Source organism: Aegilops tauschii, unplaced genomic scaffold (genome assembly GCF_002575655.3).
Source record: "Aegilops tauschii subsp. strangulata cultivar AL8/78 unplaced genomic scaffold, Aet v6.0 ptg000911l_obj, whole genome shotgun sequence".
Classification (NCBI taxonomy): Eukaryota; Viridiplantae; Streptophyta; class Magnoliopsida; order Poales; family Poaceae; genus Aegilops; species Aegilops tauschii.
This window is the reverse complement of record NW_027333130.1, coordinates 38274-57104: the sequence shown is the minus strand read 5'-3', so window position 1 is coordinate 57104 and position 18831 is coordinate 38274. Positions and strand designations below refer to the sequence as shown.

The window sequence follows — 18831 nt, the reverse complement described above, 5'->3', positions numbered from 1 at the left end:
AGTAGTACTAGGATGGGTGACCTCCTGGGAAGTCCTCGTGTTGCATTCCCTTTTTAATTTGTTTTGCACCGCGTGCAAAACAAAACGCACGAGCGCGACGTATGTTTAGCACGTTTTATTATTTCGCACGTTTACGGTAAGTTTTAGCTCGCTGCTCATTATTCACGCGTCTAGCGGCGGCAAGCGTGTTCTGAAAGGGGTCGAAACCATGGTAAATAGGCACTGGTGCGGTTGAACCGTGGTAAAACTCGTCTCCGTAGTTGAGCGGGAGCGGCCAAAGGAATGTGCAATCGTGTGTGTAGTGGAGCTGGGAGGGGCAAGCATAAGGGACGAAGACGGGGGTAACATGTCGGATGCGATCATACCAGCACTAAAGCACCGGATCCCATCAGAACTCCGCAGTTAAGCGTGCTTGGGCGAGAGTAGTACTAGGATGGGTGACCTCCTGGGAAGTCCTCGTGTTGCATTCCCTTTTTAATTTGTTTTGCACCGCGTGCAAAACAAAACGCACGAGCGCGACGTATGTTTAGCACGTTTTATTATTTCGCACGTTTACGGTAAGTTTTAGCTCGCTGCTCATTATTCACGCGTCTAGCGGCGGCAAGCGTGTTCTGAAAGGGGTCGAAACCATGGTAAATAGGCACTGGTGCGGTTGAACCGTGGTAAAACTCGTCTCCGTAGTTGAGCGGGAGCGGCCAAAGGAATGTGCAATCGTGTGTGTAGTGGAGCTGGGAGGGGCAAGCATAAGGGACGAAGACGGGGGTAACATGTCGGATGCGATCATACCAGCACTAAAGCACCGGATCCCATCAGAACTCCGAAGTTAAGCGTGCTTGGGCGAGAGTAGTACTAGGATGGGTGACCTCCTGGGAAGTCCTCGTGTTGCATTCCCTTTTTAATTTGTTTTGCACCGCGTGCAAAACAAAACGCACGAGCGCGACGTATGTTTAGCACGTTTTATTATTTCGCACGTTTACGGTAAGTTTTAGCTCGCTGCTCATTATTCACGCGTCTAGCGGCGGCAAGCGTGTTCTGAAAGGGGTCGAAACCATGGTAAATAGGCACTGGTGCGGTTGAACCGTGGTAAAACTCGTCTCCGTAGTTGAGCGGGAGCGGCCAAAGGAATGTGCAATCGTGTGTGTAGTGGAGCTGGGAGGGGCAAGCATAAGGGACGAAGACGGGGGTAACATGTCGGATGCGATCATACCAGCACTAAAGCACCGGATCCCATCAGAACTCCGAAGTTAAGCGTGCTTGGGCGAGAGTAGTACTAGGATGGGTGACCTCCTGGGAAGTCCTCGTGTTGCATTCCCTTTTTAATTTGTTTTGCACCGCGTGCAAAACAAAACGCACGAGCGCGACGTATGTTTAGCACGTTTTATTATTTCGCACGTTTACGGTAAGTTTTAGCTCGCTGCTCATTATTCACGCGTCTAGCGGCGGCAAGCGTGTTCTGAAAGGGGTCGAAACCATGGTAAATAGGCACTGGTGCGGTTGAACCGTGGTAAAACTCGTCTCCGTAGTTGAGCGGGAGCGGCCAAAGGAATGTGCAATCGTGTGTGTAGTGGAGCTGGGAGGGGCAAGCATAAGGGACGAAGACGGGGGTAACATGTCGGATGCGATCATACCAGCACTAAAGCACCGGATCCCATCAGAACTCCGAAGTTAAGCGTGCTTGGGCGAGAGTAGTACTAGGATGGGTGACCTCCTGGGAAGTCCTCGTGTTGCATTCCCTTTTTAATTTGTTTTGCACCGCGTGCAAAACAAAACGCACGAGCGCGACGTATGTTTAGCACGTTTTATTATTTCGCACGTTTACGGTAAGTTTTAGCTCGCTGCTCATTATTCACGCGTCTAGCGGCGGCAAGCGTGTTCTGAAAGGGGTCGAAACCATGGTAAATAGGCACTGGTGCGGTTGAACCGTGGTAAAACTCGTCTCCGTAGTTGAGCGGGAGCGGCCAAAGGAATGTGCAATCGTGTGTGTAGTGGAGCTGGGAGGGGCAAGCATAAGGGACGAAGACGGGGGTAACATGTCGGATGCGATCATACCAGCACTAAAGCACCGGATCCCATCAGAACTCCGAAGTTAAGCGTGCTTGGGCGAGAGTAGTACTAGGATGGGTGACCTCCTGGGAAGTCCTCGTGTTGCATTCCCTTTTTAATTTGTTTTGCACCGCGTGCAAAACAAAACGCACGAGCGCGACGTATGTTTAGCACGTTTTATTATTTCGCACGTTTACGGTAAGTTTTAGCTCGCTGCTCATTATTCACGCGTCTAGCGGCGGCAAGCGTGTTCTGAAAGGGGTCGAAACCATGGTAAATAGGCACTGGTGCGGTTGAACCGTGGTAAAACTCGTCTCCGTAGTTGAGCGGGAGCGGCCAAAGGAATGTGCAATCGTGTGTGTAGTGGAGCTGGGAGGGGCAAGCATAAGGGACGAAGACGGGGGTAACATGTCGGATGCGATCATACCAGCACTAAAGCACCGGATCCCATCAGAACTCCGAAGTTAAGCGTGCTTGGGCGAGAGTAGTACTAGGATGGGTGACCTCCTGGGAAGTCCTCGTGTTGCATTCCCTTTTTAATTTGTTTTGCACCGCGTGCAAAACAAAACGCACGAGCGCGACGTATGTTTAGCACGTTTTATTATTTCGCACGTTTACGGTAAGTTTTAGCTCGCTGCTCATTATTCACGCGTCTAGCGGCGGCAAGCGTGTTCTGAAAGGGGTCGAAACCATGGTAAATAGGCACTGGTGCGGTTGAACCGTGGTAAAACTCGTCTCCGTAGTTGAGCGGGAGCGGCCAAAGGATTGTGCAATCGTGTGTGTAGTGGAGCTGGGAGGGGCAAGCATAAGGGACGAAGACGGGGGTAACATGTCGGATGCGATCATACCAGCACTAAAGCACCGGATCCCATCAGAACTCCGAAGTTAAGCGTGCTTGGGCGAGAGTAGTACTAGGATGGGTGACCTCCTGGGAAGTCCTCGTGTTGCATTCCCTTTTTAATTTGTTTTGCACCGCGTGCAAAACAAAACGCACGAGCGCGACGTATGTTTAGCACGTTTTATTATTTCGCACGTTTACGGTAAGTTTTAGCTCGCTGCTCATTATTCACGCGTCTAGCGGCGGCAAGCGTGTTCTGAAAGGGGTCGAAACCATGGTAAATAGGCACTGGTGCGGTTGAACCGTGGTAAAACTCGTCTCCGTAGTTGAGCGGGAGCGGCCAAAGGAATGTGCAATCGTGTGTGTAGTGGAGCTGGGAGGGGCAAGCATAAGGGACGAAGACGGGGGTAACATGTCGGATGCGATCATACCAGCACTAAAGCACCGGATCCCATCAGAACTCCGAAGTTAAGCGTGCTTGGGCGAGAGTAGTACTAGGATGGGTGACCTCCTGGGAAGTCCTCGTGTTGCATTCCCTTTTTAATTTGTTTTGCACCGCGTGCAAAACAAAACGCACGAGCGCGACGTATGTTTAGCACGTTTTATTATTTTGCACGTTTACGGTAAGTTTTAGCTCGCTGCTCATTATTCACGCGTCTAGCGGCGGCAAGCGTGTTCTGAAAGGGGTCGAAACCATGGTAAATAGGCACTGGTGCGGTTGAACCGTGGTAAAACTCGTCTCCGTAGTTGAGCGGGAGCGGCCAAAGGAATGTGCAATCGTGTGTGTAGTGGAGCTGGGAGGGGCAAGCATAAGGGACGAAGACGGGGGTAACATGTCGGATGCGATCATACCAGCACTAAAGCACCGGATCCCATCAGAACTCCGAAGTTAAGCGTGCTTGGGCGAGAGTAGTACTAGGATGGGTGACCTCCTGGGAAGTCCTCGTGTTGCATTCCCTTTTTAATTTGTTTTGCACCGCGTGCAAAACAAAACGCACGAGCGCGACGTATGTTTAGCACGTTTTATTATTTTGCACGTTTACGGTAAGTTTTAGCTCGCTGCTCATTATTCACGCGTCTAGCGGCGGCAAGCGTGTTCTGAAAGGGGTCGAAACCATGGTAAATAGGCACTGGTGCGGTTGAACCGTGGTAAAACTCGTCTCCGTAGTTGAGCGGGAGCGGCCAAAGGAATGTGCAATCGTGTGTGTAGTGGAGCTGGGAGGGGCAAGCATAAGGGACGAAGACGGGGGTAACATGTCGGATGCGATCATACCAGCACTAAAGCACCGGATCCCATCAGAACTCCGAAGTTAAGCGTGCTTGGGCGAGAGTAGTACTAGGATGGGTGACCTCCTGGGAAGTCCTCGTGTTGCATTCCCTTTTTAATTTGTTTTGCACCGCGTGCAAAACAAAACGCACGAGCGCGACGTATGTTTAGCACGTTTTATTATTTTGCACGTTTACGGTAAGTTTTAGCTCGCTGCTCATTATTCACGCGTCTAGCGGCGGCAAGCGTGTTCTGAAAGGGGTCGAAACCATGGTAAATAGGCACTGGTGCGGTTGAACCGTGGTAAAACTCGTCTCCGTAGTTGAGCGGGAGCGGCCAAAGGAATGTGCAATCGTGTGTGTAGTGGAGCTGGGAGGGGCAAGCATAAGGGACGAAGACGGGGGTAACATGTCGGATGCGATCATACCAGCACTAAAGCACCGGATCCCATCAGAACTCCGAAGTTAAGCGTGCTTGGGCGAGAGTAGTACTAGGATGGGTGACCTCCTGGGAAGTCCTCGTGTTGCATTCCCTTTTTAATTTGTTTTGCACCGCGTGCAAAACAAAACGCACGAGCGCGACGTATGTTTAGCACGTTTTATTATTTTGCACGTTTACGGTAAGTTTTAGCTCGCTGCTCATTATTCACGCGTCTAGCGGCGGCAAGCGTGTTCTGAAAGGGGTCGAAACCATGGTAAATAGGCACTGGTGCGGTTGAACCGTGGTAAAACTCGTCTCCGTAGTTGAGCGGGAGCGGCCAAAGGAATGTGCAATCGTGTGTGTAGTGGAGCTGGGAGGGGCAAGCATAAGGGACGAAGACGGGGGTAACATGTCGGATGCGATCATACCAGCACTAAAGCACCGGATCCCATCAGAACTCCGAAGTTAAGCGTGCTTGGGCGAGAGTAGTACTAGGATGGGTGACCTCCTGGGAAGTCCTCGTGTTGCATTCCCTTTTTAATTTGTTTTGCACCGCGTGCAAAACAAAACGCACGAGCGCGACGTATGTTTAGCACGTTTTATTATTTTGCACGTTTACGGTAAGTTTTAGCTCGCTGCTCATTATTCACGCGTCTAGCGGCGGCAAGCGTGTTCTGAAAGGGGTCGAAACCATGGTAAATAGGCACTGGTGCGGTTGAACCGTGGTAAAACTCGTCTCCGTAGTTGAGCGGGAGCGGCCAAAGGAATGTGCAATCGTGTGTGTAGTGGAGCTGGGAGGGGCAAGCATAAGGGACGAAGACGGGGGTAACATGTCGGATGCGATCATACCAGCACTAAAGCACCGGATCCCATCAGAACTCCGAAGTTAAGCGTGCTTGGGCGAGAGTAGTACTAGGATGGGTGACCTCCTGGGAAGTCCTCGTGTTGCATTCCCTTTTTAATTTGTTTTGCACCGCGTGCAAAACAAAACGCACGAGCGCGACGTATGTTTAGCACGTTTTATTATTTTGCACGTTTACGGTAAGTTTTAGCTCGCTGCTCATTATTCACGCGTCTAGCGGCGGCAAGCGTGTTCTGAAAGGGGTCGAAACCATGGTAAATAGGCACTGGTGCGGTTGAACCGTGGTAAAACTCGTCTCCGTAGTTGAGCGGGAGCGGCCAAAGGAATGTGCAATCGTGTGTGTAGTGGAGCTGGGAGGGGCAAGCATAAGGGACGAAGACGGGGGTAACATGTCGGATGCGATCATACCAGCACTAAAGCACCGGATCCCATCAGAACTCCGAAGTTAAGCGTGCTTGGGCGAGAGTAGTACTAGGATGGGTGACCTCCTGGGAAGTCCTCGTGTTGCATTCCCTTTTTAATTTGTTTTGCACCGCGTGCAAAACAAAACGCACGAGCGCGACGTATGTTTAGCACGTTTTATTATTTTGCACGTTTACGGTAAGTTTTAGCTCGCTGCTCATTATTCACGCGTCTAGCGGCGGCAAGCGTGTTCTGAAAGGGGTCGAAACCATGGTAAATAGGCACTGGTGCGGTTGAACCGTGGTAAAACTCGTCTCCGTAGTTGAGCGGGAGCGGCCAAAGGAATGTGCAATCGTGTGTGTAGTGGAGCTGGGAGGGGCAAGCATAAGGGACGAAGACGGGGGTAACATGTCGGATGCGATCATACCAGCACTAAAGCACCGGATCCCATCAGAACTCCGAAGTTAAGCGTGCTTGGGCGAGAGTAGTACTAGGATGGGTGACCTCCTGGGAAGTCCTCGTGTTGCATTCCCTTTTTAATTTGTTTTGCACCGCGTGCAAAACAAAACGCACGAGCGCGACGTATGTTTAGCACGTTTTATTATTTTGCACGTTTACGGTAAGTTTTAGCTCGCTGCTCATTATTCACGCGTCTAGCGGCGGCAAGCGTGTTCTGAAAGGGGTCGAAACCATGGTAAATAGGCACTGGTGCGGTTGAACCGTGGTAAAACTCGTCTCCGTAGTTGAGCGGGAGCGGCCAAAGGAATGTGCAATCGTGTGTGTAGTGGAGCTGGGAGGGGCAAGCATAAGGGACGAAGACGGGGGTAACATGTCGGATGCGATCATACCAGCACTAAAGCACCGGATCCCATCAGAACTCCGAAGTTAAGCGTGCTTGGGCGAGAGTAGTACTAGGATGGGTGACCTCCTGGGAAGTCCTCGTGTTGCATTCCCTTTTTAATTTGTTTTGCACCGCGTGCAAAACAAAACGCACGAGCGCGACGTATGTTTAGCACGTTTTATTATTTTGCACGTTTACGGTAAGTTTTAGCTCGCTGCTCATTATTCACGCGTCTAGCGGCGGCAAGCGTGTTCTGAAAGGGGTCGAAACCATGGTAAATAGGCACTGGTGCGGTTGAACCGTGGTAAAACTCGTCTCCGTAGTTGAGCGGGAGCGGCCAAAGGAATGTGCAATCGTGTGTGTAGTGGAGCTGGGAGGGGCAAGCATAAGGGACGAAGACGGGGGTAACATGTCGGATGCGATCATACCAGCACTAAAGCACCGGATCCCATCAGAACTCCGAAGTTAAGCGTGCTTGGGCGAGAGTAGTACTAGGATGGGTGACCTCCTGGGAAGTCCTCGTGTTGCATTCCCTTTTTAATTTGTTTTGCACCGCGTGCAAAACAAAACGCACGAGCGCGACGTATGTTTAGCACGTTTTATTATTTTGCACGTTTACGGTAAGTTTTAGCTCGCTGCTCATTATTCACGCGTCTAGCGGCGGCAAGCGTGTTCTGAAAGGGGTCGAAACCATGGTAAATAGGCACTGGTGCGGTTGAACCGTGGTAAAACTCGTCTCCGTAGTTGAGCGGGAGCGGCCAAAGGAATGTGCAATCGTGTGTGTAGTGGAGCTGGGAGGGGCAAGCATAAGGGACGAAGACGGGGGTAACATGTCGGATGCGATCATACCAGCACTAAAGCACCGGATCCCATCAGAACTCCGAAGTTAAGCGTGCTTGGGCGAGAGTAGTACTAGGATGGGTGACCTCCTGGGAAGTCCTCGTGTTGCATTCCCTTTTTAATTTGTTTTGCACCGCGTGCAAAACAAAACGCACGAGCGCGACGTATGTTTAGCACGTTTTATTATTTTGCACGTTTACGGTAAGTTTTAGCTCGCTGCTCATTATTCACGCGTCTAGCGGCGGCAAGCGTGTTCTGAAAGGGGTCGAAACCATGGTAAATAGGCACTGGTGCGGTTGAACCGTGGTAAAACTCGTCTCCGTAGTTGAGCGGGAGCGGCCAAAGGAATGTGCAATCGTGTGTGTAGTGGAGCTGGGAGGGGCAAGCATAAGGGACGAAGACGGGGGTAACATGTCGGATGCGATCATACCAGCACTAAAGCACCGGATCCCATCAGAACTCCGAAGTTAAGCGTGCTTGGGCGAGAGTAGTACTAGGATGGGTGACCTCCTGGGAAGTCCTCGTGTTGCATTCCCTTTTTAATTTGTTTTGCACCGCGTGCAAAACAAAACGCACGAGCGCGACGTATGTTTAGCACGTTTTATTATTTTGCACGTTTACGGTAAGTTTTAGCTCGCTGCTCATTATTCACGCGTCTAGCGGCGGCAAGCGTGTTCTGAAAGGGGTCGAAACCATGGTAAATAGGCACTGGTGCGGTTGAACCGTGGTAAAACTCGTCTCCGTAGTTGAGCGGGAGCGGCCAAAGGAATGTGCAATCGTGTGTGTAGTGGAGCTGGGAGGGGCAAGCATAAGGGACGAAGACGGGGGTAACATGTCGGATGCGATCATACCAGCACTAAAGCACCGGATCCCATCAGAACTCCGAAGTTAAGCGTGCTTGGGCGAGAGTAGTACTAGGATGGGTGACCTCCTGGGAAGTCCTCGTGTTGCATTCCCTTTTTAATTTGTTTTGCACCGCGTGCAAAACAAAACGCACGAGCGCGACGTATGTTTAGCACGTTTTATTATTTTGCACGTTTACGGTAAGTTTTAGCTCGCTGCTCATTATTCACGCGTCTAGCGGCGGCAAGCGTGTTCTGAAAGGGGTCGAAACCATGGTAAATAGGCACTGGTGCGGTTGAACCGTGGTAAAACTCGTCTCCGTAGTTGAGCGGGAGCGGCCAAAGGAATGTGCAATCGTGTGTGTAGTGGAGCTGGGAGGGGCAAGCATAAGGGACGAAGACGGGGGTAACATGTCGGATGCGATCATACCAGCACTAAAGCACCGGATCCCATCAGAACTCCGAAGTTAAGCGTGCTTGGGCGAGAGTAGTACTAGGATGGGTGACCTCCTGGGAAGTCCTCGTGTTGCATTCCCTTTTTAATTTGTTTTGCACCGCGTGCAAAACAAAACGCACGAGCGCGACGTATGTTTAGCACGTTTTATTATTTTGCACGTTTACGGTAAGTTTTAGCTCGCTGCTCATTATTCACGCGTCTAGCGGCGGCAAGCGTGTTCTGAAAGGGGTCGAAACCATGGTAAATAGGCACTGGTGCGGTTGAACCGTGGTAAAACTCGTCTCCGTAGTTGAGCGGGAGCGGCCAAAGGAATGTGCAATCGTGTGTGTAGTGGAGCTGGGAGGGGCAAGCATAAGGGACGAAGACGGGGGTAACATGTCGGATGCGATCATACCAGCACTAAAGCACCGGATCCCATCAGAACTCCGAAGTTAAGCGTGCTTGGGCGAGAGTAGTACTAGGATGGGTGACCTCCTGGGAAGTCCTCGTGTTGCATTCCCTTTTTAATTTGTTTTGCACCGCGTGCAAAACAAAACGCACGAGCGCGACGTATGTTTAGCACGTTTTATTATTTTGCACGTTTACGGTAAGTTTTAGCTCGCTGCTCATTATTCACGCGTCTAGCGGCGGCAAGCGTGTTCTGAAAGGGGTCGAAACCATGGTAAATAGGCACTGGTGCGGTTGAACCGTGGTAAAACTCGTCTCCGTAGTTGAGCGGGAGCGGCCAAAGGAATGTGCAATCGTGTGTGTAGTGGAGCTGGGAGGGGCAAGCATAAGGGACGAAGACGGGGGTAACATGTCGGATGCGATCATACCAGCACTAAAGCACCGGATCCCATCAGAACTCCGAAGTTAAGCGTGCTTGGGCGAGAGTAGTACTAGGATGGGTGACCTCCTGGGAAGTCCTCGTGTTGCATTCCCTTTTTAATTTGTTTTGCACCGCGTGCAAAACAAAACGCACGAGCGCGACGTATGTTTAGCACGTTTTATTATTTTGCACGTTTACGGTAAGTTTTAGCTCGCTGCTCATTATTCACGCGTCTAGCGGCGGCAAGCGTGTTCTGAAAGGGGTCGAAACCATGGTAAATAGGCACTGGTGCGGTTGAACCGTGGTAAAACTCGTCTCCGTAGTTGAGCGGGAGCGGCCAAAGGAATGTGCAATCGTGTGTGTAGTGGAGCTGGGAGGGGCAAGCATAAGGGACGAAGACGGGGGTAACATGTCGGATGCGATCATACCAGCACTAAAGCACCGGATCCCATCAGAACTCCGAAGTTAAGCGTGCTTGGGCGAGAGTAGTACTAGGATGGGTGACCTCCTGGGAAGTCCTCGTGTTGCATTCCCTTTTTAATTTGTTTTGCACCGCGTGCAAAACAAAACGCACGAGCGCGACGTATGTTTAGCACGTTTTATTATTTTGCACGTTTACGGTAAGTTTTAGCTCGCTGCTCATTATTCACGCGTCTAGCGGCGGCAAGCGTGTTCTGAAAGGGGTCGAAACCATGGTAAATAGGCACTGGTGCGGTTGAACCGTGGTAAAACTCGTCTCCGTAGTTGAGCGGGAGCGGCCAAAGGAATGTGCAATCGTGTGTGTAGTGGAGCTGGGAGGGGCAAGCATAAGGGACGAAGACGGGGGTAACATGTCGGATGCGATCATACCAGCACTAAAGCACCGGATCCCATCAGAACTCCGAAGTTAAGCGTGCTTGGGCGAGAGTAGTACTAGGATGGGTGACCTCCTGGGAAGTCCTCGTGTTGCATTCCCTTTTTAATTTGTTTTGCACCGCGTGCAAAACAAAACGCACGAGCGCGACGTATGTTTAGCACGTTTTATTATTTTGCACGTTTACGGTAAGTTTTAGCTCGCTGCTCATTATTCACGCGTCTAGCGGCGGCAAGCGTGTTCTGAAAGGGGTCGAAACCATGGTAAATAGGCACTGGTGCGGTTGAACCGTGGTAAAACTCGTCTCCGTAGTTGAGCGGGAGCGGCCAAAGGAATGTGCAATCGTGTGTGTAGTGGAGCTGGGAGGGGCAAGCATAAGGGACGAAGACGGGGGTAACATGTCGGATGCGATCATACCAGCACTAAAGCACCGGATCCCATCAGAACTCCGAAGTTAAGCGTGCTTGGGCGAGAGTAGTACTAGGATGGGTGACCTCCTGGGAAGTCCTCGTGTTGCATTCCCTTTTTAATTTGTTTTGCACCGCGTGCAAAACAAAACGCACGAGCGCGACGTATGTTTAGCACGTTTTATTATTTTGCACGTTTACGGTAAGTTTTAGCTCGCTGCTCATTATTCACGCGTCTAGCGGCGGCAAGCGTGTTCTGAAAGGGGTCGAAACCATGGTAAATAGGCACTGGTGCGGTTGAACCGTGGTAAAACTCGTCTCCGTAGTTGAGCGGGAGCGGCCAAAGGAATGTGCAATCGTGTGTGTAGTGGAGCTGGGAGGGGCAAGCATAAGGGACGAAGACGGGGGTAACATGTCGGATGCGATCATACCAGCACTAAAGCACCGGATCCCATCAGAACTCCGAAGTTAAGCGTGCTTGGGCGAGAGTAGTACTAGGATGGGTGACCTCCTGGGAAGTCCTCGTGTTGCATTCCCTTTTTAATTTGTTTTGCACCGCGTGCAAAACAAAACGCACGAGCGCGACGTATGTTTAGCACGTTTTATTATTTTGCACGTTTACGGTAAGTTTTAGCTCGCTGCTCATTATTCACGCGTCTAGCGGCGGCAAGCGTGTTCTGAAAGGGGTCGAAACCATGGTAAATAGGCACTGGTGCGGTTGAACCGTGGTAAAACTCGTCTCCGTAGTTGAGCGGGAGCGGCCAAAGGAATGTGCAATCGTGTGTGTAGTGGAGCTGGGAGGGGCAAGCATAAGGGACGAAGACGGGGGTAACATGTCGGATGCGATCATACCAGCACTAAAGCACCGGATCCCATCAGAACTCCGAAGTTAAGCGTGCTTGGGCGAGAGTAGTACTAGGATGGGTGACCTCCTGGGAAGTCCTCGTGTTGCATTCCCTTTTTAATTTGTTTTGCACCGCGTGCAAAACAAAACGCACGAGCGCGACGTATGTTTAGCACGTTTTATTATTTTGCACGTTTACGGTAAGTTTTAGCTCGCTGCTCATTATTCACGCGTCTAGCGGCGGCAAGCGTGTTCTGAAAGGGGTCGAAACCATGGTAAATAGGCACTGGTGCGGTTGAACCGTGGTAAAACTCGTCTCCGTAGTTGAGCGGGAGCGGCCAAAGGAATGTGCAATCGTGTGTGTAGTGGAGCTGGGAGGGGCAAGCATAAGGGACGAAGACGGGGGTAACATGTCGGATGCGATCATACCAGCACTAAAGCACCGGATCCCATCAGAACTCCGAAGTTAAGCGTGCTTGGGCGAGAGTAGTACTAGGATGGGTGACCTCCTGGGAAGTCCTCGTGTTGCATTCCCTTTTTAATTTGTTTTGCACCGCGTGCAAAACAAAACGCACGAGCGCGACGTATGTTTAGCACGTTTTATTATTTTGCACGTTTACGGTAAGTTTTAGCTCGCTGCTCATTATTCACGCGTCTAGCGGCGGCAAGCGTGTTCTGAAAGGGGTCGAAACCATGGTAAATAGGCACTGGTGCGGTTGAACCGTGGTAAAACTCGTCTCCGTAGTTGAGCGGGAGCGGCCAAAGGAATGTGCAATCGTGTGTGTAGTGGAGCTGGGAGGGGCAAGCATAAGGGACGAAGACGGGGGTAACATGTCGGATGCGATCATACCAGCACTAAAGCACCGGATCCCATCAGAACTCCGAAGTTAAGCGTGCTTGGGCGAGAGTAGTACTAGGATGGGTGACCTCCTGGGAAGTCCTCGTGTTGCATTCCCTTTTTAATTTGTTTTGCACCGCGTGCAAAACAAAACGCACGAGCGCGACGTATGTTTAGCACGTTTTATTATTTTGCACGTTTACGGTAAGTTTTAGCTCGCTGCTCATTATTCACGCGTCTAGCGGCGGCAAGCGTGTTCTGAAAGGGGTCGAAACCATGGTAAATAGGCACTGGTGCGGTTGAACCGTGGTAAAACTCGTCTCCGTAGTTGAGCGGGAGCGGCCAAAGGAATGTGCAATCGTGTGTGTAGTGGAGCTGGGAGGGGCAAGCATAAGGGACGAAGACGGGGGTAACATGTCGGATGCGATCATACCAGCACTAAAGCACCGGATCCCATCAGAACTCCGAAGTTAAGCGTGCTTGGGCGAGAGTAGTACTAGGATGGGTGACCTCCTGGGAAGTCCTCGTGTTGCATTCCCTTTTTAATTTGTTTTGCACCGCGTGCAAAACAAAACGCACGAGCGCGACGTATGTTTAGCACGTTTTATTATTTTGCACGTTTACGGTAAGTTTTAGCTCGCTGCTCATTATTCACGCGTCTAGCGGCGGCAAGCGTGTTCTGAAAGGGGTCGAAACCATGGTAAATAGGCACTGGTGCGGTTGAACCGTGGTAAAACTCGTCTCCGTAGTTGAGCGGGAGCGGCCAAAGGAATGTGCAATCGTGTGTGTAGTGGAGCTGGGAGGGGCAAGCATAAGGGACGAAGACGGGGGTAACATGTCGGATGCGATCATACCAGCACTAAAGCACCGGATCCCATCAGAACTCCGAAGTTAAGCGTGCTTGGGCGAGAGTAGTACTAGGATGGGTGACCTCCTGGGAAGTCCTCGTGTTGCATTCCCTTTTTAATTTGTTTTGCACCGCGTGCAAAACAAAACGCACGAGCGCGACGTATGTTTAGCACGTTTTATTATTTTGCACGTTTACGGTAAGTTTTAGCTCGCTGCTCATTATTCACGCGTCTAGCGGCGGCAAGCGTGTTCTGAAAGGGGTCGAAACCATGGTAAATAGGCACTGGTGCGGTTGAACCGTGGTAAAACTCGTCTCCGTAGTTGAGCGGGAGCGGCCAAAGGAATGTGCAATCGTGTGTGTAGTGGAGCTGGGAGGGGCAAGCATAAGGGACGAAGACGGGGGTAACATGTCGGATGCGATCATACCAGCACTAAAGCACCGGATCCCATCAGAACTCCGAAGTTAAGCGTGCTTGGGCGAGAGTAGTACTAGGATGGGTGACCTCCTGGGAAGTCCTCGTGTTGCATTCCCTTTTTAATTTGTTTTGCACCGCGTGCAAAACAAAACGCACGAGCGCGACGTATGTTTAGCACGTTTTATTATTTTGCACGTTTACGGTAAGTTTTAGCTCGCTGCTCATTATTCACGCGTCTAGCGGCGGCAAGCGTGTTCTGAAAGGGGTCGAAACCATGGTAAATAGGCACTGGTGCGGTTGAACCGTGGTAAAACTCGTCTCCGTAGTTGAGCGGGAGCGGCCAAAGGAATGTGCAATCGTGTGTGTAGTGGAGCTGGGAGGGGCAAGCATAAGGGACGAAGACGGGGGTAACATGTCGGATGCGATCATACCAGCACTAAAGCACCGGATCCCATCAGAACTCCGAAGTTAAGCGTGCTTGGGCGAGAGTAGTACTAGGATGGGTGACCTCCTGGGAAGTCCTCGTGTTGCATTCCCTTTTTAATTTGTTTTGCACCGCGTGCAAAACAAAACGCACGAGCGCGACGTATGTTTAGCACGTTTTATTATTTTGCACGTTTACGGTAAGTTTTAGCTCGCTGCTCATTATTCACGCGTCTAGCGGCGGCAAGCGTGTTCTGAAAGGGGTCGAAACCATGGTAAATAGGCACTGGTGCGGTTGAACCGTGGTAAAACTCGTCTCCGTAGTTGAGCGGGAGCGGCCAAAGGAATGTGCAATCGTGTGTGTAGTGGAGCTGGGAGGGGCAAGCATAAGGGACGAAGACGGGGGTAACATGTCGGATGCGATCATACCAGCACTAAAGCACCGGATCCCATCAGAACTCCGAAGTTAAGCGTGCTTGGGCGAGAGTAGTACTAGGATGGGTGACCTCCTGGGAAGTCCTCGTGTTGCATTCCCTTTTTAATTTGTTTTGCACCGCGTGCAAAACAAAACGCACGAGCGCGACGTATGTTTAGCACGTTTTATTATTTTGCACGTTTACGGTAAGTTTTAGCTCGCTGCTCATTATTCACAGCGTCTAGCGGCGGCAAGCGTGTTCTGAAAGGGGTCGAAACCATGGTAAATAGGCACTGGTGCGGTTGAACCGTGGTAAAACTCGTCTCCGTAGTTGAGCGGGAGCGGCCAAAGGAATGTGCAATCGTGTGTGTAGTGGAGCTGGGAGGGGCAAGCATAAGGGACGAAGACGGGGGTAACATGTCGGATGCGATCATACCAGCACTAAAGCACCGGATCCCATCAGAACTCCGAAGTTAAGCGTGCTTGGGCGAGAGTAGTACTAGGATGGGTGACCTCCTGGGAAGTCCTCGTGTTGCATTCCCTTTTTAATTTGTTTTGCACCGCGTGCAAAACAAAACGCACGAGCGCGACGTATGTTTAGCACGTTTTATTATTTTGCACGTTTACGGTAAGTTTTAGCTCGCTGCTCATTATTCACGCGTCTAGCGGCGGCAAGCGTGTTCTGAAAGGGGTCGAAACCATGGTAAATAGGCACTGGTGCGGTTGAACCGTGGTAAAACTCGTCTCCGTAGTTGAGCGGGAGCGGCCAAAGGAATGTGCAATCGTGTGTGTAGTGGAGCTGGGAGGGGCAAGCATAAGGGACGAAGACGGGGGTAACATGTCGGATGCGATCATACCAGCACTAAAGCACCGGATCCCATCAGAACTCCGAAGTTAAGCGTGCTTGGGCGAGAGTAGTACTAGGATGGGTGACCTCCTGGGAAGTCCTCGTGTTGCATTCCCTTTTTAATTTGTTTTGCACCGCGTGCAAAACAAAACGCACGAGCGCGACGTATGTTTAGCACGTTTTATTATTTTGCACGTTTACGGTAAGTTTTAGCTCGCTGCTCATTATTCACGCGTCTAGCGGCGGCAAGCGTGTTCTGAAAGGGGTCGAAACCATGGTAAATAGGCACTGGTGCGGTTGAACCGTGGTAAAACTCGTCTCCGTAGTTGAGCGGGAGCGGCCAAAGGAATGTGCAATCGTGTGTGTAGTGGAGCTGGGAGGGGCAAGCATAAGGGACGAAGACGGGGGTAACATGTCGGATGCGATCATACCAGCACTAAAGCACCGGATCCCATCAGAACTCCGAAGTTAAGCGTGCTTGGGCGAGAGTAGTACTAGGATGGGTGACCTCCTGGGAAGTCCTCGTGTTGCATTCCCTTTTTAATTTGTTTTGCACCGCGTGCAAAACAAAACGCACGAGCGCGACGTATGTTTAGCACGTTTTATTATTTTGCACGTTTACGGTAAGTTTTAGCTCGCTGCTCATTATTCACGCGTCTAGCGGCGGCAAGCGTGTTCTGAAAGGGGTCGAAACCATGGTAAATAGGCACTGGTGCGGTTGAACCGTGGTAAAACTCGTCTCCGTAGTTGAGCGGGAGCGGCCAAAGGAATGTGCAATCGTGTGTGTAGTGGAGCTGGGAGGGGCAAGCATAAGGGACGAAGACGGGGGTAACATGTCGGATGCGATCATACCAGCACTAAAGCACCGGATCCCATCAGAACTCCGAAGTTAAGCGTGCTTGGGCGAGAGTAGTACTAGGATGGGTGACCTCCTGGGAAGTCCTCGTGTTGCATTCCCTTTTTAATTTGTTTTGCACCGCGTGCAAAACAAAACGCACGAGCGCGACGTATGTTTAGCACGTTTTATTATTTTGCACGTTTACGGTAAGTTTTAGCTCGCTGCTCATTATTCACGCGTCTAGCGGCGGCAAGCGTGTTCTGAAAGGGGTCGAAACCATGGTAAATAGGCACTGGTGCGGTTGAACCGTGGTAAAACTCGTCTCCGTAGTTGAGCGGGAGCGGCCAAAGGAATGTGCAATCGTGTGTGTAGTGGAGCTGGGAGGGGCAAGCATAAGGGACGAAGACGGGGGTAACATGTCGGATGCGATCATACCAGCACTAAAGCACCGGATCCCATCAGAACTCCGAAGTTAAGCGTGCTTGGGCGAGAGTAGTACTAGGATGGGTGACCTCCTGGGAAGTCCTCGTGTTGCATTCCCTTTTTAATTTGTTTTGCACCGCGTGCAAAACAAAACGCACGAGCGCGACGTATGTTTAGCACGTTTTATTATTTTGCACGTTTACGGTAAGTTTTAGCTCGCTGCTCATTATTCACGCGTCTAGCGGCGGCAAGCGTGTTCTGAAAGGGGTCGAAACCATGGTAAATAGGCACTGGTGCGGTTGAACCGTGGTAAAACTCGTCTCCGTAGTTGAGCGGGAGCGGCCAAAGGAATGTGCAATCGTGTGTGTAGTGGAGCTGGGAGGGGCAAGCATAAGGGACGAAGACGGGGGTAACATGTCGGATGCGATCATACCAGCACTAAAGCACCGGATCCCATCAGAACTCCGAAGTTAAGCGTGCTTGGGCGAGAGTAGTACTAGGATGGGTGACCTCCTGGGAAGTCCTCGTGTTGCATTCCCTTTTTAATTTGTTTTGCACCGCGTGCAAAACAAAACGCACGAGCGCGACGTATGTTTAGCACGTTTTATTATTTTGCACGTTTACGGTAAGTTTTAGCTCGCTGCTCATTATTCACGCGTCTAGCGGCGGCAAGCGTGTTCTGAAAGGGGTCGAAACCATGGTAAATAGGCACTGGTGCGGTTGAACCGTGGTAAAACTCGTCTCCGTAGTTGAGCGGGAGCGGCCAAAGGAATGTGCAATCGTGTGTGTAGTGGAGCTGGGAGGGGCAAGCATAAGGGACGAAGACGGGGGTAACATGTCGGATGCGATCATACCAGCACTAAAGCACCGGATCCCATCAGAACTCCGAAGTTAAGCGTGCTTGGGCGAGAGTAGTACTAGGATGGGTGACCTCCTGGGAAGTCCTCGTGTTGCATTCCCTTTTTAATTTGTTTTGCACCGCGTGCAAAACAAAACGCACGAGCGCGACGTATGTTTAGCACGTTTTATTATTTTGCACGTTTACGGTAAGTTTTAGCTCGCTGCTCATTATTCACGCGTCTAGCGGCGGCAAGCGTGTTCTGAAAGGGGTCGAAACCATGGTAAATAGGCACTGGTGCGGTTGAACCGTGGTAAAACTCGTCTCCGTAGTTGAGCGGGAGCGGCCAAAGGAATGTGCAATCGTGTGTGTAGTGGAGCTGGGAGGGGCAAGCATAAGGGACGAAGACGGGGGTAACATGTCGGATGCGATCATACCAGCACTAAAGCACCGGATCCCATCAGAACTCCGAAGTTAAGCGTGCTTGGGCGAGAGTAGTACTAGGATGGGTGACCTCCTGGGAAGTCCTCGTGTTGCATTCCCTTTTTAATTTGTTTTGCACCGCGTGCAAAACAAAACGCACGAGCGCGACGTATGTTTAGCACGTTTTATTATTTTGCACGTTTACGGTAAGTTTTAGCTCGCTGCTCATTATTCACGCGTCTAGCGGCGGCAAGCGTGTTCTGAAAGGGGTCGAAACCATGGTAAATAGGCACTGGTGCGGTTGAACCGTGGTAAAACTCGTCTCCGTAGTTGAGCGGGAGCGGCCAAAGGAATGTGCAATCGTGTGTGTAGTGGAGCTGGGAGGGGCAAGCATAAGGGACGAAGACGGGGGTAACATGTCGGATGCGATCATACCAGCACTAAAGCACCGGATCCCATCAGAACTCCGAAGTTAAGCGTGCTTGGGCGAGAGTAGTACTAGGATGGGTGACCTCCTGGGAAGTCCTCGTGTTGCATTCCCTTTTTAATTTGTTTTGCACCGCGTGCAAAACAAAACGCACGAGCGCGACGTATGTTTAGCACGTTTTATTATTTTGCACGTTTACGGTAAGTTTTAGCTCGCTGCTCATTATTCACGCGTCTAGCGGCGGCAAGCGTGTTCTGAAAGGGGTCGAAACCATGGTAAATAGGCACTGGTGCGGTTGAACCGTGGTAAAACTCGTCTCCGTAGTTGAGCGGGAGCGGCCAAAGGAATGTGCAATCGTGTGTGTAGTGGA

At 51.1% G+C, this 18831-nt stretch overlaps 44 non-coding genes across 44 annotated transcripts; all 44 read left to right on the top strand.

Annotated features, from left to right (window-relative positions):
* The first annotated feature begins 351 nt into the window (after positions 1–351).
* LOC141035479 (5S ribosomal RNA) lies at positions 352–470 on the top strand. Its single transcript, XR_012197102.1, has one exon. It is a non-coding gene; the product is annotated as a 5S ribosomal RNA (ribosomal RNA).
* Positions 471–772: 302 nt separating this feature from the next.
* On the top strand, positions 773–891 carry LOC141035477 (5S ribosomal RNA). The gene has a single exon (XR_012197100.1). It is a non-coding gene; the product is annotated as a 5S ribosomal RNA (ribosomal RNA).
* A 302-nt stretch (positions 892–1193) lies between these two features.
* On the top strand, positions 1194–1312 carry LOC141035476 (5S ribosomal RNA). The gene has a single exon (XR_012197099.1). It is a non-coding gene; the product is annotated as a 5S ribosomal RNA (ribosomal RNA).
* A 302-nt stretch (positions 1313–1614) lies between these two features.
* LOC141035475 (5S ribosomal RNA) lies at positions 1615–1733 on the top strand. The gene has a single exon (XR_012197098.1). It is a non-coding gene; the product is annotated as a 5S ribosomal RNA (ribosomal RNA).
* Positions 1734–2035: 302 nt separating this feature from the next.
* LOC141035474 (5S ribosomal RNA) lies at positions 2036–2154 on the top strand. Its single transcript, XR_012197097.1, has one exon. It is a non-coding gene; the product is annotated as a 5S ribosomal RNA (ribosomal RNA).
* Positions 2155–2456: 302 nt separating this feature from the next.
* Positions 2457–2575, top strand: LOC141035473 (5S ribosomal RNA). Its single transcript, XR_012197096.1, has one exon. It is a non-coding gene; the product is annotated as a 5S ribosomal RNA (ribosomal RNA).
* A 302-nt stretch (positions 2576–2877) lies between these two features.
* LOC141035472 (5S ribosomal RNA) lies at positions 2878–2996 on the top strand. Its single transcript, XR_012197095.1, has one exon. It is a non-coding gene; the product is annotated as a 5S ribosomal RNA (ribosomal RNA).
* Positions 2997–3298: 302 nt separating this feature from the next.
* On the top strand, positions 3299–3417 carry LOC141035471 (5S ribosomal RNA). Its single transcript, XR_012197094.1, has one exon. It is a non-coding gene; the product is annotated as a 5S ribosomal RNA (ribosomal RNA).
* Positions 3418–3719: 302 nt separating this feature from the next.
* LOC141035470 (5S ribosomal RNA) lies at positions 3720–3838 on the top strand. Its single transcript, XR_012197093.1, has one exon. It is a non-coding gene; the product is annotated as a 5S ribosomal RNA (ribosomal RNA).
* A 302-nt stretch (positions 3839–4140) lies between these two features.
* On the top strand, positions 4141–4259 carry LOC141035469 (5S ribosomal RNA). The gene has a single exon (XR_012197092.1). It is a non-coding gene; the product is annotated as a 5S ribosomal RNA (ribosomal RNA).
* Positions 4260–4561: 302 nt separating this feature from the next.
* LOC141035468 (5S ribosomal RNA) lies at positions 4562–4680 on the top strand. Its single transcript, XR_012197091.1, has one exon. It is a non-coding gene; the product is annotated as a 5S ribosomal RNA (ribosomal RNA).
* Positions 4681–4982: 302 nt separating this feature from the next.
* LOC141035466 (5S ribosomal RNA) lies at positions 4983–5101 on the top strand. Its single transcript, XR_012197089.1, has one exon. It is a non-coding gene; the product is annotated as a 5S ribosomal RNA (ribosomal RNA).
* Positions 5102–5403: 302 nt separating this feature from the next.
* LOC141035465 (5S ribosomal RNA) lies at positions 5404–5522 on the top strand. The gene has a single exon (XR_012197088.1). It is a non-coding gene; the product is annotated as a 5S ribosomal RNA (ribosomal RNA).
* Positions 5523–5824: 302 nt separating this feature from the next.
* On the top strand, positions 5825–5943 carry LOC141035464 (5S ribosomal RNA). The gene has a single exon (XR_012197087.1). It is a non-coding gene; the product is annotated as a 5S ribosomal RNA (ribosomal RNA).
* A 302-nt stretch (positions 5944–6245) lies between these two features.
* LOC141035463 (5S ribosomal RNA) lies at positions 6246–6364 on the top strand. The gene has a single exon (XR_012197086.1). It is a non-coding gene; the product is annotated as a 5S ribosomal RNA (ribosomal RNA).
* A 302-nt stretch (positions 6365–6666) lies between these two features.
* Positions 6667–6785, top strand: LOC141035462 (5S ribosomal RNA). Its single transcript, XR_012197085.1, has one exon. It is a non-coding gene; the product is annotated as a 5S ribosomal RNA (ribosomal RNA).
* Positions 6786–7087: 302 nt separating this feature from the next.
* On the top strand, positions 7088–7206 carry LOC141035461 (5S ribosomal RNA). Its single transcript, XR_012197084.1, has one exon. It is a non-coding gene; the product is annotated as a 5S ribosomal RNA (ribosomal RNA).
* A 302-nt stretch (positions 7207–7508) lies between these two features.
* On the top strand, positions 7509–7627 carry LOC141035460 (5S ribosomal RNA). The gene has a single exon (XR_012197083.1). It is a non-coding gene; the product is annotated as a 5S ribosomal RNA (ribosomal RNA).
* Positions 7628–7929: 302 nt separating this feature from the next.
* On the top strand, positions 7930–8048 carry LOC141035459 (5S ribosomal RNA). The gene has a single exon (XR_012197082.1). It is a non-coding gene; the product is annotated as a 5S ribosomal RNA (ribosomal RNA).
* Positions 8049–8350: 302 nt separating this feature from the next.
* LOC141035457 (5S ribosomal RNA) lies at positions 8351–8469 on the top strand. Its single transcript, XR_012197081.1, has one exon. It is a non-coding gene; the product is annotated as a 5S ribosomal RNA (ribosomal RNA).
* Positions 8470–8771: 302 nt separating this feature from the next.
* On the top strand, positions 8772–8890 carry LOC141035456 (5S ribosomal RNA). Its single transcript, XR_012197080.1, has one exon. It is a non-coding gene; the product is annotated as a 5S ribosomal RNA (ribosomal RNA).
* A 302-nt stretch (positions 8891–9192) lies between these two features.
* Positions 9193–9311, top strand: LOC141035454 (5S ribosomal RNA). The gene has a single exon (XR_012197078.1). It is a non-coding gene; the product is annotated as a 5S ribosomal RNA (ribosomal RNA).
* Positions 9312–9613: 302 nt separating this feature from the next.
* Positions 9614–9732, top strand: LOC141035453 (5S ribosomal RNA). The gene has a single exon (XR_012197077.1). It is a non-coding gene; the product is annotated as a 5S ribosomal RNA (ribosomal RNA).
* Positions 9733–10034: 302 nt separating this feature from the next.
* LOC141035452 (5S ribosomal RNA) lies at positions 10035–10153 on the top strand. The gene has a single exon (XR_012197076.1). It is a non-coding gene; the product is annotated as a 5S ribosomal RNA (ribosomal RNA).
* Positions 10154–10455: 302 nt separating this feature from the next.
* LOC141035451 (5S ribosomal RNA) lies at positions 10456–10574 on the top strand. Its single transcript, XR_012197075.1, has one exon. It is a non-coding gene; the product is annotated as a 5S ribosomal RNA (ribosomal RNA).
* Positions 10575–10876: 302 nt separating this feature from the next.
* Positions 10877–10995, top strand: LOC141035450 (5S ribosomal RNA). Its single transcript, XR_012197074.1, has one exon. It is a non-coding gene; the product is annotated as a 5S ribosomal RNA (ribosomal RNA).
* A 302-nt stretch (positions 10996–11297) lies between these two features.
* LOC141035449 (5S ribosomal RNA) lies at positions 11298–11416 on the top strand. Its single transcript, XR_012197073.1, has one exon. It is a non-coding gene; the product is annotated as a 5S ribosomal RNA (ribosomal RNA).
* A 302-nt stretch (positions 11417–11718) lies between these two features.
* On the top strand, positions 11719–11837 carry LOC141035448 (5S ribosomal RNA). Its single transcript, XR_012197072.1, has one exon. It is a non-coding gene; the product is annotated as a 5S ribosomal RNA (ribosomal RNA).
* Positions 11838–12139: 302 nt separating this feature from the next.
* Positions 12140–12258, top strand: LOC141035447 (5S ribosomal RNA). The gene has a single exon (XR_012197071.1). It is a non-coding gene; the product is annotated as a 5S ribosomal RNA (ribosomal RNA).
* Positions 12259–12560: 302 nt separating this feature from the next.
* On the top strand, positions 12561–12679 carry LOC141035446 (5S ribosomal RNA). The gene has a single exon (XR_012197070.1). It is a non-coding gene; the product is annotated as a 5S ribosomal RNA (ribosomal RNA).
* Positions 12680–12981: 302 nt separating this feature from the next.
* Positions 12982–13100, top strand: LOC141035445 (5S ribosomal RNA). Its single transcript, XR_012197069.1, has one exon. It is a non-coding gene; the product is annotated as a 5S ribosomal RNA (ribosomal RNA).
* A 302-nt stretch (positions 13101–13402) lies between these two features.
* LOC141035443 (5S ribosomal RNA) lies at positions 13403–13521 on the top strand. The gene has a single exon (XR_012197067.1). It is a non-coding gene; the product is annotated as a 5S ribosomal RNA (ribosomal RNA).
* Positions 13522–13823: 302 nt separating this feature from the next.
* LOC141035442 (5S ribosomal RNA) lies at positions 13824–13942 on the top strand. Its single transcript, XR_012197066.1, has one exon. It is a non-coding gene; the product is annotated as a 5S ribosomal RNA (ribosomal RNA).
* A 302-nt stretch (positions 13943–14244) lies between these two features.
* LOC141035441 (5S ribosomal RNA) lies at positions 14245–14363 on the top strand. Its single transcript, XR_012197065.1, has one exon. It is a non-coding gene; the product is annotated as a 5S ribosomal RNA (ribosomal RNA).
* A 302-nt stretch (positions 14364–14665) lies between these two features.
* LOC141035440 (5S ribosomal RNA) lies at positions 14666–14784 on the top strand. Its single transcript, XR_012197064.1, has one exon. It is a non-coding gene; the product is annotated as a 5S ribosomal RNA (ribosomal RNA).
* A 303-nt stretch (positions 14785–15087) lies between these two features.
* On the top strand, positions 15088–15206 carry LOC141035439 (5S ribosomal RNA). Its single transcript, XR_012197063.1, has one exon. It is a non-coding gene; the product is annotated as a 5S ribosomal RNA (ribosomal RNA).
* A 302-nt stretch (positions 15207–15508) lies between these two features.
* Positions 15509–15627, top strand: LOC141035438 (5S ribosomal RNA). Its single transcript, XR_012197062.1, has one exon. It is a non-coding gene; the product is annotated as a 5S ribosomal RNA (ribosomal RNA).
* A 302-nt stretch (positions 15628–15929) lies between these two features.
* On the top strand, positions 15930–16048 carry LOC141035437 (5S ribosomal RNA). The gene has a single exon (XR_012197061.1). It is a non-coding gene; the product is annotated as a 5S ribosomal RNA (ribosomal RNA).
* A 302-nt stretch (positions 16049–16350) lies between these two features.
* LOC141035436 (5S ribosomal RNA) lies at positions 16351–16469 on the top strand. The gene has a single exon (XR_012197060.1). It is a non-coding gene; the product is annotated as a 5S ribosomal RNA (ribosomal RNA).
* Positions 16470–16771: 302 nt separating this feature from the next.
* LOC141035435 (5S ribosomal RNA) lies at positions 16772–16890 on the top strand. Its single transcript, XR_012197059.1, has one exon. It is a non-coding gene; the product is annotated as a 5S ribosomal RNA (ribosomal RNA).
* A 302-nt stretch (positions 16891–17192) lies between these two features.
* LOC141035434 (5S ribosomal RNA) lies at positions 17193–17311 on the top strand. Its single transcript, XR_012197058.1, has one exon. It is a non-coding gene; the product is annotated as a 5S ribosomal RNA (ribosomal RNA).
* Positions 17312–17613: 302 nt separating this feature from the next.
* On the top strand, positions 17614–17732 carry LOC141035432 (5S ribosomal RNA). Its single transcript, XR_012197056.1, has one exon. It is a non-coding gene; the product is annotated as a 5S ribosomal RNA (ribosomal RNA).
* A 302-nt stretch (positions 17733–18034) lies between these two features.
* Positions 18035–18153, top strand: LOC141035431 (5S ribosomal RNA). The gene has a single exon (XR_012197055.1). It is a non-coding gene; the product is annotated as a 5S ribosomal RNA (ribosomal RNA).
* Positions 18154–18455: 302 nt separating this feature from the next.
* LOC141035430 (5S ribosomal RNA) lies at positions 18456–18574 on the top strand. The gene has a single exon (XR_012197054.1). It is a non-coding gene; the product is annotated as a 5S ribosomal RNA (ribosomal RNA).
* The last annotated feature ends 257 nt before the right edge of the window (positions 18575–18831 follow it).